Below are 9,629 nucleotides of genomic sequence, written 5' to 3' on the forward strand. Positions count from 1 at the left end.
TCTCCCTTGATCCTCTGAAGTCTCGGCCAATTCTCTCAAGAACAATTCCAAGAGAGTCAAAGCTCCAAAGGAATGTGAAAGTGAAAATTCAAAAGCCAAGGTAAAAGTAAAAATTCAAAAGTGAGCATAAAGGTCCTAATTACATCAAACTAACTCCTATTTATACACTTTCTATTCTTGGATAATGGGATTTGGATGGGCTTTTGGATTGGTGAAGAAATGAATTCAAATGAATTTTTAATTTGAATTTTGGCCCAAAATTCACTCCCAAGAGGCTGCCCTGCCCTTGTGGAGGGCAGGGCAGAAATTTGGTGCCTAGTGCATGAGGTTGGTGCGGCCTTGGTGTGTGTTGATGCGAGTTGGTGCGGCCATGGTGCTGCCAGGATTGCAAAATGCTGCCCTGCCCGTGCCAAGGGCACGGCAAAAAAAATTGTGGTGCGCCAGGGACGAGGAGTGCGCACGTTGGTGCTGCCAGGGGAGGAAATTTGTGCGCCAAATTTGTTGCTTGGTGCGCCAAGTTCTTGTGCCATCCAAATGCTGCCCTGCCCGCGCCAAGGGCAGGGCAATGTTGCTACTTCCACGCCCCAAGTTCGAATCATGGAGGAGGCAAACACGCTACATTTTTTTCTTGGTTTCTTTTTGCTTATTTTTGGCCCTTAAAGATGCCTCTCGTTCCTGCCCCAATTGTGCGCCAAATATGGACTTCTATATATCGTTGGAAAGCTCTGAATGTCAGCTTTCCAACGCAACTGGAAGCACATCAATTGGACTTCTGTAGCTCAAGTTATAGCCCTTTGAAGGAGGCATGGTCATGCTGTTAGCGCCCAGATTTTAACTTAGCCAAAATTTGCTTCATCCTCACTTTGCTTCATTATGATTCTGCCCTGCCCTTGGCAAGGGCAGGATCGTGTGCGTGCTGGCTGCTTCCTCTTTGATTTTGTCATGGGCCACGCTTTTAAAAGCGTGGCCTAAAGCTCCAAAGTGTACCCCAACTTCAAAGTGTGTCCCAAAGCTCTTTTTTTCTCCTTTTTTTGTGCTTCTTTGCTTCTTTTTCTTCTTATTTCCTACAAGATTTATAAAATTAAAAGATCAAGGAAATCTATCATTTAAGTACAAAAAGCATTCAATATTTAAGCATAAATCATCAATTTCTTGTATGAAAAAGCATAGAAAATGGGTATATGATGACATGTCATCAAGCCTTAGATCTTGAGTTGAAGCAGTTACAATCTTTAGTGGGCTCAGCTTGCAGAAAAGTATGAATTAGGCATGGGCGTTAGTGAAGTTAACGTTAAGTGACATTGTGGGTTCGAGAACATTAGTGGCAATCACCTTTTTCACTAACGTTCCAACCCCATATAACCCACGTTAACTCCAACGTTAGTTGCTGATGAGCGGATAATTTATACGCTTTTTGGCATTGTTTTTAGGTAGTTTTTAGTAATTTCAAGCTACTTTTAGGCATGTTTTCATTAGTTTTTATGTTAAATTCACATTTCTGGACTTTACTATGAGTTTGTGTGTTTTTCTGTGATTTCAGGTAATTTCTGGCTGAAATTGAGGGACTTGAGCAAAACTTTGAAAAAGGCTGACAAAAAGGACTGCTGATGCTGTTGGAATCTGACCTCCCTGCACTCAAAGTGGATTTTCTGGAGCTACAGAACTCCAAATGGCGTGCTCTCAACGGCGTTAAACGCCAGAAAAACGTCATGATCCGGAGTTGAACGCCCAAAACACGTCATAACTTGGAGTTCAACTCCAAGAGAAGCCTCAGCTCGTGGATAGATCAAGCTCAGCCCAACCATACACCGAGTGGGTCCCGGAAGTGGATTTATGCATCAATTACTTACTCATGTAAACCCTAGTAGCTAGTCTAGTATAAATAGGATAGTTTACTATTGTATTAGACATCTTTGGTCTCAGTTTTGTTTTATCCTTCATCTTAGGAGACTATTGATCACGTTTTGGGGGCTGGCCATTCGGCCATGCCTGAACCTTTCACTTATGTATTTTCAACGGTGGAGTTTCTGCACACCATAGATTAAGGGTGTGGAGCTCTACTGTACCTCGAGTTTCAATACAATTATTATTACTTTCTATTCAATTCTCTTTTATTCTTATTCCAAGATATACGTTGCACCACACTTTGATGAATGTGATGATCCGTGACACTCATCATCATTCTCACCTATGAACGCGCGTGACTGACAACCACTTCCGTTCTACCTTAGGCCGGGCGCATATCTCTTAGATTCCCCAATAGAATCTTCGTGGTATAAGCTAGATAGATGGCGGCATTCATGAGGATCCGGAAAGTTTAAACCTTGTCTATGGTATTCCGAGTAGGATTCTGGGATTGAATGACTGTGACGAGCTTCAAACTCTTGAAGGCTGGGCGTGATGACAAATGCAAAAGAATCAAGGGATTCTATTCCAACCTGATTGAGAACCAACAGATGATTAGCCGTGCCGTGACAGAGCATAGGACCATTTTCACTGAGAGGATGGGATGTAGCCATTAACAACGGTGATGCCCTATATACAGCTTGCCATGTAAAGGAGTAAGAAGGATTGGATGAAAGCAATAAGAAAGTAGAGATTCAAGAGGAGCACAGTATCTCCATACGCCTATCTGAAATTTCCACTATTGATTTACATAAGTATTTCTATCCTATTTTATTTTCTTTTTATTATTAATTATTTGAAAATCCATAAAACAATTTAATCCGCCTAACTGAGATTTACAAGGTGACCATAGCTTGCTTCATACCAACAATCTCCGTGGGATCGACCCTTACTCACGTAAGGTATTACTTGGACGACCCAGTGCACTTGCTGGTTAAGTTGAACGGAGTTGTGAATTGAATTTTAGATACCGTGATATTGAGCACCAAGTTTTTGGCGCCGTTGCCGGGGATTGTTCGAGTATGGACAACTGACGGTTCATCTTGTTGCTCAGATTAGGTAATTTTCTTTTCAAAAATCTTTTTCAAAATTTTTCTTTTCTTTTTCGTTTTTCCAAAAATATTTTCGAAAACAAAAATTAATAAAAATCCAAAAAAAATTAGAAAATCATAAAAATCAAAAATATTTTGTGTTTCTTGTTTGAGTCTTGAGTCAATTTTTAAGTTTGGTGTCAATTGCATGCTTTAAGAATTTTTCTTGCATTTTTCGAAAATTCCATGCATTCATAGTGTTCTTCATGATCTTCAAGTTGTTCTTGATAAGTCCTCTTGTTTGATCTTGATGTTTTCTTGTTTTGTGTTGTTTGTTGTTTTTCATATGCATTTTTTGTTTGTTAGAGTCCATGCATTAAAGATTTCTAAGTTTGGTGTCTTGCATGTTTTCTTTGCATCAAAATTTTTTCAAAATTCTGTTCTTGATGTTTATCATGATCTTCAAAGTGTTCTTGGTGTTCATCTTGACTTTCATAGCATTCTTGCATGCATTCATTGTTTTGATCTAAAAATTTCATGCATTGAGTATTTTTGTTGTTTTTCTCTCTCATAATTAAAAATTCAAAAATCAAAAAATTATCTTTTCCCTATTTCCCTCCAAATTTTCAAAATTTTGGGTTGACTTGGTCAAAAATTTTTAAAAATTTAGTTGTTTCTTACAAGTCAAGTCAAAATTTCAATTTTAAAAATCTTATCTTTTAAAAATCTTTTTCAAAAATCATATCTCTTCCATTTTTTTTTCTTATTTTCGAAAATTTTAAAAATTATTTTTCAAAATCTTTTTCTTATCTTTATATCATATTTTCGAAAATATGCTAACAATTAATGTGATTGATTCAAAAATTTGAAGTTTGTTACTTTCTTGTTAAGAAAGGTTCAATCTTTAAATTCTAGAATCTTATCTGGTAGTTTCTTGTTAGTTAAGTCATTTTAAAAATTAAATCTTTTCCAAAATATCTTTTTCTTAAAATTTTTATCTTATCTTTTTATCTTATCTTTCTCAAAATTTTATCTTTTTCAAAATTTGATTTCAAAATATCTTATCTAAACTTCTTATCTTCTTATCTTTTCAATTTTGATTTCAAATCTTTTTCAATCAACTAACTAACTTTGTGTTTGTTTCTTATCTTTTTCAAAACCACCCAACTACTTTTCCCTCTCTAGTTTTCGAAAATATCTCACCTCTTTTTCAAAAATTCTTTTTGTTCTAAATTTTAATTTTAATTATACCTTATATTTAATTTTCGAAAATTACTAACCCCTTTTTCAAAATTATTTTCGAAATTCTCCCTCTCTTTTCTTATTCTATTTAATTATTTATTTACTAACACTTCTCTTCACCTCTCTTCATCTAAAAATCCAAACCATTCTCCTTTCCTTATCCCCTTTCTTCTTCTACTAACATAAAGGAATCTCTATACTGTGACATAGAGGATTCCTCTTTCTTTTCTTGTTTTCTTCTCTTTCATATGAGCAGGAACAAGGATAAAGGCACTCTTGTTGAAATTGATCCAGAACCTGAAAGGACCTTGAAGAGAAAATTAAGAGAAACTAAGTTACAACAATCTAAAGGTAACCTTTCAGAAACATTAGAACAAGAGAAGAAGATGGCAGCCAAAAATAATAATAATGCAAGGAGAATGCTTGGTGACTTCACAAAGCCAACGTCCAAGCTTGATGGAAGAAGCATCTCCATTCCTGCCATTGGAGCCAACAACTTTGAGCTGAAACCTCAGCTAGTTGCTTTAATGCAACAAAAATGCAAGTTTTATGGACTTCCATCTGAAGATCCTTATCAGTTTTTAACTAAGTTCTTCCAGATCTGTGAGACTGTAAAGACGAATGGAGTTGATCCTGAAGTCTACAGACTCATGCTTTTCCCTTTTGCTGTAAGAGACAGAGCTAGAATATGGTTGGATTCACAACCTAAGGATACCCTGGATTCCTGGGATAAGCTGGTCACAGCCTTCTTGGACAAATTCTTTCCTCCTCAAAAGCTGAGCAAGCTGAGAGTAGATGTTCAAACCTTCAAACAAAAAGATGGTGAATCCCTCTATGAAGCTTGGGAAAGATACAAGCAGCTGACCAAAAGATGTCCATCTGACATGTTTTCAGAATGGACCATATTAGATATATTCTATTATGGTCTATCTGAATTTTCGAAAATGTCATTGGACCATTCTGCAGGTGGATCTATTCACCTAAAGAAAACGCCTAAAGAGGCTCAAGAACTCATTGATATGGTTGCAAATAACCAATTCATGTACACTTCTGAGAGGAATTCCGTGAATAATGGGATACTTCAGAAGAAAGGAGTTCTTGAAATTGATGCTCTGAATGCCATATTGGCTCAGAACAAAGTGTTGACTCAACAGGTCAATATGATCTCTCAAAATCTGAATGGATGGTAACATGCATCCAACAGTACTAAAGAGGCAGCTTCTGAAGAAGCTTATGATCCTGAGAACCCTGCCATGGCAGAGGTTAATTATATGGGTGAACCTTATGGAAACACCTATAACTCATCATGGAAAAATCATCCAAATTTCTCATGGAATGATCAACAAAAGCCTCAACAAGGCTTTAACAATGATGGACGCAATAGGCTGAGCAATAGCAAGCCATATCCATCATCTTCTCAGCAACAGACAGAAAATTCTGAACAAAACACTTCTAATTTAGCCAATATAGTCTCTGATCTGTCAAAGGCCACTTTCAGTTTCATGAGTGAAACAAGATCCTCCATCAGAAATCTGGAGGCACAAGTGGGCCAGCTGAGTAAGAAAGTCATTGAAACTCCTCCCAGTATTCTCCCAAGCAATACAGAAGAGAATCCAAAAGGAGAGTGCAAGGCCATTGATATAATCAATATGGCCGAATGCACAAGGGAGGAGGAGGACGAAAATCCTAGTGAGAAAGACCTCCTGGGACATCCCTCAAGCAAGAAGGAGTTTTCTATTAAGGATCCAAAGGAATCTGAGGCTCATATAGAGACCATAGAGATTCCATTAAATCTCCTTCTGCCATTCATGAGCTCTGAAGACTATTCTTCCTCTAAAGAGGATGAAGATGTGACTGGAGAGCAAGTTGCTCAATATTTAGGAGCTATCATGAAGCTGAATGCCAAGTTGTTTGGTAATGAGACTTGGGAAAGTGAACCTCCCTTGCTCATTAGTGAACTGGATACATGGATTCAGCAAATTTTACCTCAAAAGAAATAAGATCCTGGCAAGTTCTTAATACCTTGTACCATAGGCACCATGACCTTTGAAAAGCTCTGTGTGATCTGGGTCAGGGATAATCTTATGCCACTCTCTGTAATGGAGAAGCTGGAGATCATTGAGGTACAACCTGCCTTGTTCTCATTACAATTGGCAGACAAGTCATTGAGACAAGCTTATGGAATAGTAGAGGACGTGTTAGTAAAGGTTGAAGGCCTTTACATCCCTGCTGATTTCATAATCTTAGACACTAGGAAGGAAGAGGATGATTGCATCATCCTTGGAAGACCTTTCCTAGCCACAGCAGGAGCTGTGATAGATGTCAACAGAGGTGAATTAGTCCTTCAATTGAATGGGGACTACCTTGTGTTTAAGGCACATGGCCATCCCTCTATGACAAAAGAGAGTAAGCATGAAGAGCTTCTCTCAGTTCAGAGTCAAGAAGAGCCCCCACAGTCAAACTCTAAGTTTGGTGTTGGGAGGCCACAACCAAACTCTAAGTTTGGTGTTGAGACCCCATATCCAAACTCTAAGTTTGGTGTTGGGACTATACAACATTGACCTGATCACCTTGTGGCTCCATGAGAGCCACTGTCAAGCTATTGACATTAAAGAAGCGCTTGTTGGGAGGCAACCCAATTTTATTTATCTAATTTTTATTTTATTTTATTCTATATTATTGTTATTTTGTGTTTTATTAGGCACATGATCATGAGGAGTCACGAAAAAATCAAAAAAATTAAAAACAGAGTCAAAAACAGCAGAAAAAAATTTGCACCCTAGAGGAAGCACAGGCTGGCGTTCAACGCTAGTGAGATGCATCTGGCTGGCGTTCAATGCCAGAACAAAGCATCATTCTGGCGCTGAACGCCAGAAACAAGCAACATTCTGGCGCTGAACGCCAGGAATGTGCCTAAAGAAGAAAAACTGGCGCTGAACGCCAGTAACAAGCATAAAACTGGCGTTCAACGCCAGGAACATGCTTTACATGGGCGTTGAACGCCCAGAATGTGCCCCACACGGCGTTTAAATGCCAGAATGGTGTGCCAAGGAATTTTACATGCCTATTTGGTGCAGGGATGGAATTCCTTGACACCTCAGGATCTGTGGACCCCACAGGATCCCCACCTACTATATTCCCACCTTACCTCCTAATCCTATTTTTGTGATTTGTATTCCCCATGTCACAATTCCCAACACTCTTCACCAATCACCTCAATTCATCTTCCCAATCACCCCCTTCACCACTCACATCCATCCCCTCTTTCCCATAAACCCCACCTACCTTCAAAAATTCAAAAATATTTTTCCCACCCATTCCCACCCTAAATGGCCGAACATACCCTCCCCCCTCTCCCTATATATACCCTTTCATTCTACTTCATTTTCACACAACACAATCCCCTCTTCCTCACTTGGCCGAACCAACACTTCCCCTTCTCCTCCATATTTTCTTCTTCTTCTTCTTCTCTTCTTTCTTCTCTTGCTCGAGGGCGAGCAATATTTTAAGTTTGGTGTGGTAAAAGCATAAGCTTTTTATTTTTCCATTACCATCAATGGCACCTAAGGCCGGAGAATCCTCTAGAAAAGGAAAAGGGAAGACAAAAGCTTCCACCTCCGAGTCATGGGAGATGGAAAGATTCATCTCCAAGAGCCATCAAGACCACTTCTATGATGTTGTGGTAAAGAAGAAGGTGATCCCTGAGGTCCCTTTCAAAGCTCAGAAAAATGAGTAACCGGAGATCCGACATGAAATCCGAAGAAGAGGTTGGGAAGTCCTAACCAACCCCATACAACAAGTCGGAATCTTAATGGTTCAAGAGTTCTATGCCAATGCATGGATCACTAGTAACCATGATCAAAGTATGAACCCGAGTCCAAAGAATTATCTAACAATGGTTCGGGGGAAATACTTAGATTTTAGTCCGGAGAATGTGAGATTGGCATTCCACTTGCCCATGATGCAAGGAGATGGAACGCCCCTACACTAAAGGTCAACTTTAATCAAAGGTTGGACCAAGTCCTTACGGACATATGTGGAAGGAGCTCAATGGAAGAGAGACTCCAAAGGCAAGCCAGTCCAACTAAGAAGACTAGACCTCAAGCCTGTGGCTAGAGGATGATTGGAGTTCATTCAACGCTCCATCATTCCCACTAGCAACCGATCCGAAGTTACTGTGGATCGGGCCATCATGATTCACAGCATCATGATTGGAGAGGAAGTAGAAGTTCATGAGGTCATCTCCAATGAAATCTACAAAATAGCCGACAGCCCTCACCAATGGCACGCTAGCTTTTCCTCACCTTATTTGCCATCTATGTTACTCAGCTGGAGTTCATAGAAGGAGACATCTCCATTGAAGAGGATAAGCCCATCACCAAGAAGAGGATGGAGCAAGCAAGAGAGACCCTTCACGGTTCTCAAGAGATGCATGAGGAAGCTCATCATCAAGAAATCCCTGAGATGCCTCAAGGGATGCACTTTCCTCCCAACAACTATTGGGAACAACTCAACACTTCCTTAGAAGATTTGAGCCACAATGTTGAACAATTAAGGGTGGAACATCATGAGCACTCCATATTCTCCAAGAAATAAAGATCAAAGAGCCAATGAGGGAGGAGCAACAAAGGCAAGGAAGGGACATAGAAGAGCTTAAGAACATCATTGGCCTTTCAAGAAGAAGACGCCACTAAAGGTGGATTCATTCCTTGTTCTTTAGTTTTTTTTGTTTTCGGTTTTTAATGTGTGTTTATTTATGTTTGTGTCTTTACTTCATGATCATTAGTATGTAGTAACTATGTCTTAAAGCTATGAATAAATTCCATTAATCCTTCACCTCTCTTAATGAAATATGTTTTAATTCAAAGACAAGAAGTACATGAATTTCAAAATTTATCCTTGAATTTAGTTTATTATATTGATTGTGACAATACTTTTTGTTTCTGAATGATGCTTGAACAGTGCATATGTCTTTGATCTTGTTGTTCATGAATTTAAATTGTTGGCTCTTGAAAGAATGATGAACAAAGAAAAATGTTATTGATGATCTGAAAAATCATGAAATTGATTCTTGAAGCAAGAAAAAGCAGTGAAAAAGAAAGCTTGCGAAAAAAAATAATATATTTGGTGAAAAAAAATAGAAAGAAAAAGAAAAAGCAAGCAGAAAAAGCCAATAGCCCTTAAAACCAAAAGGCAAGGGTAAAAAGGATCCAAGGCTTTGAGCATCAATGGATAGGAGAGCCCAAGAAAATAAAATCCAGGCCTAAGCGGCTAAACCAAGCTGTCCCTAACCATGTGCTTGTGTCATGAAGGTCCAAGTGAAAAGCTTGAGACTGAGTGGTTAAAGTCGTGATCCAAAGCAAAAAGAGTGTGCTTAAGAGCTCTGGACACCTCTAACTGGGGACTCTAGCAAAGCTGTGTCACAATCTGAAAAGGTTCACCCAGTCATGT

The 9,629-nt window shown here is 38.9% G+C and overlaps 1 non-coding gene across 1 annotated transcript; it reads right to left on the reverse strand.

The window, feature by feature from the left end:
- Positions 1-4,960: 4,960 nt before the first annotated feature.
- On the reverse strand, positions 4,961-5,064 carry LOC130978369 (small nucleolar RNA R71). The gene has a single exon (XR_009086016.1). It is a non-coding gene; the product is annotated as a small nucleolar RNA R71 (small nucleolar RNA).
- Between the last annotated feature and the right edge of the window lie 4,565 nt (positions 5,065-9,629).

The sequence above is a fragment of the Arachis stenosperma genome, chromosome 4 (genome assembly GCF_014773155.1).
Source record: "Arachis stenosperma cultivar V10309 chromosome 4, arast.V10309.gnm1.PFL2, whole genome shotgun sequence".
Lineage (NCBI taxonomy): Eukaryota > Viridiplantae > Streptophyta > Magnoliopsida > Fabales > Fabaceae > Arachis > Arachis stenosperma.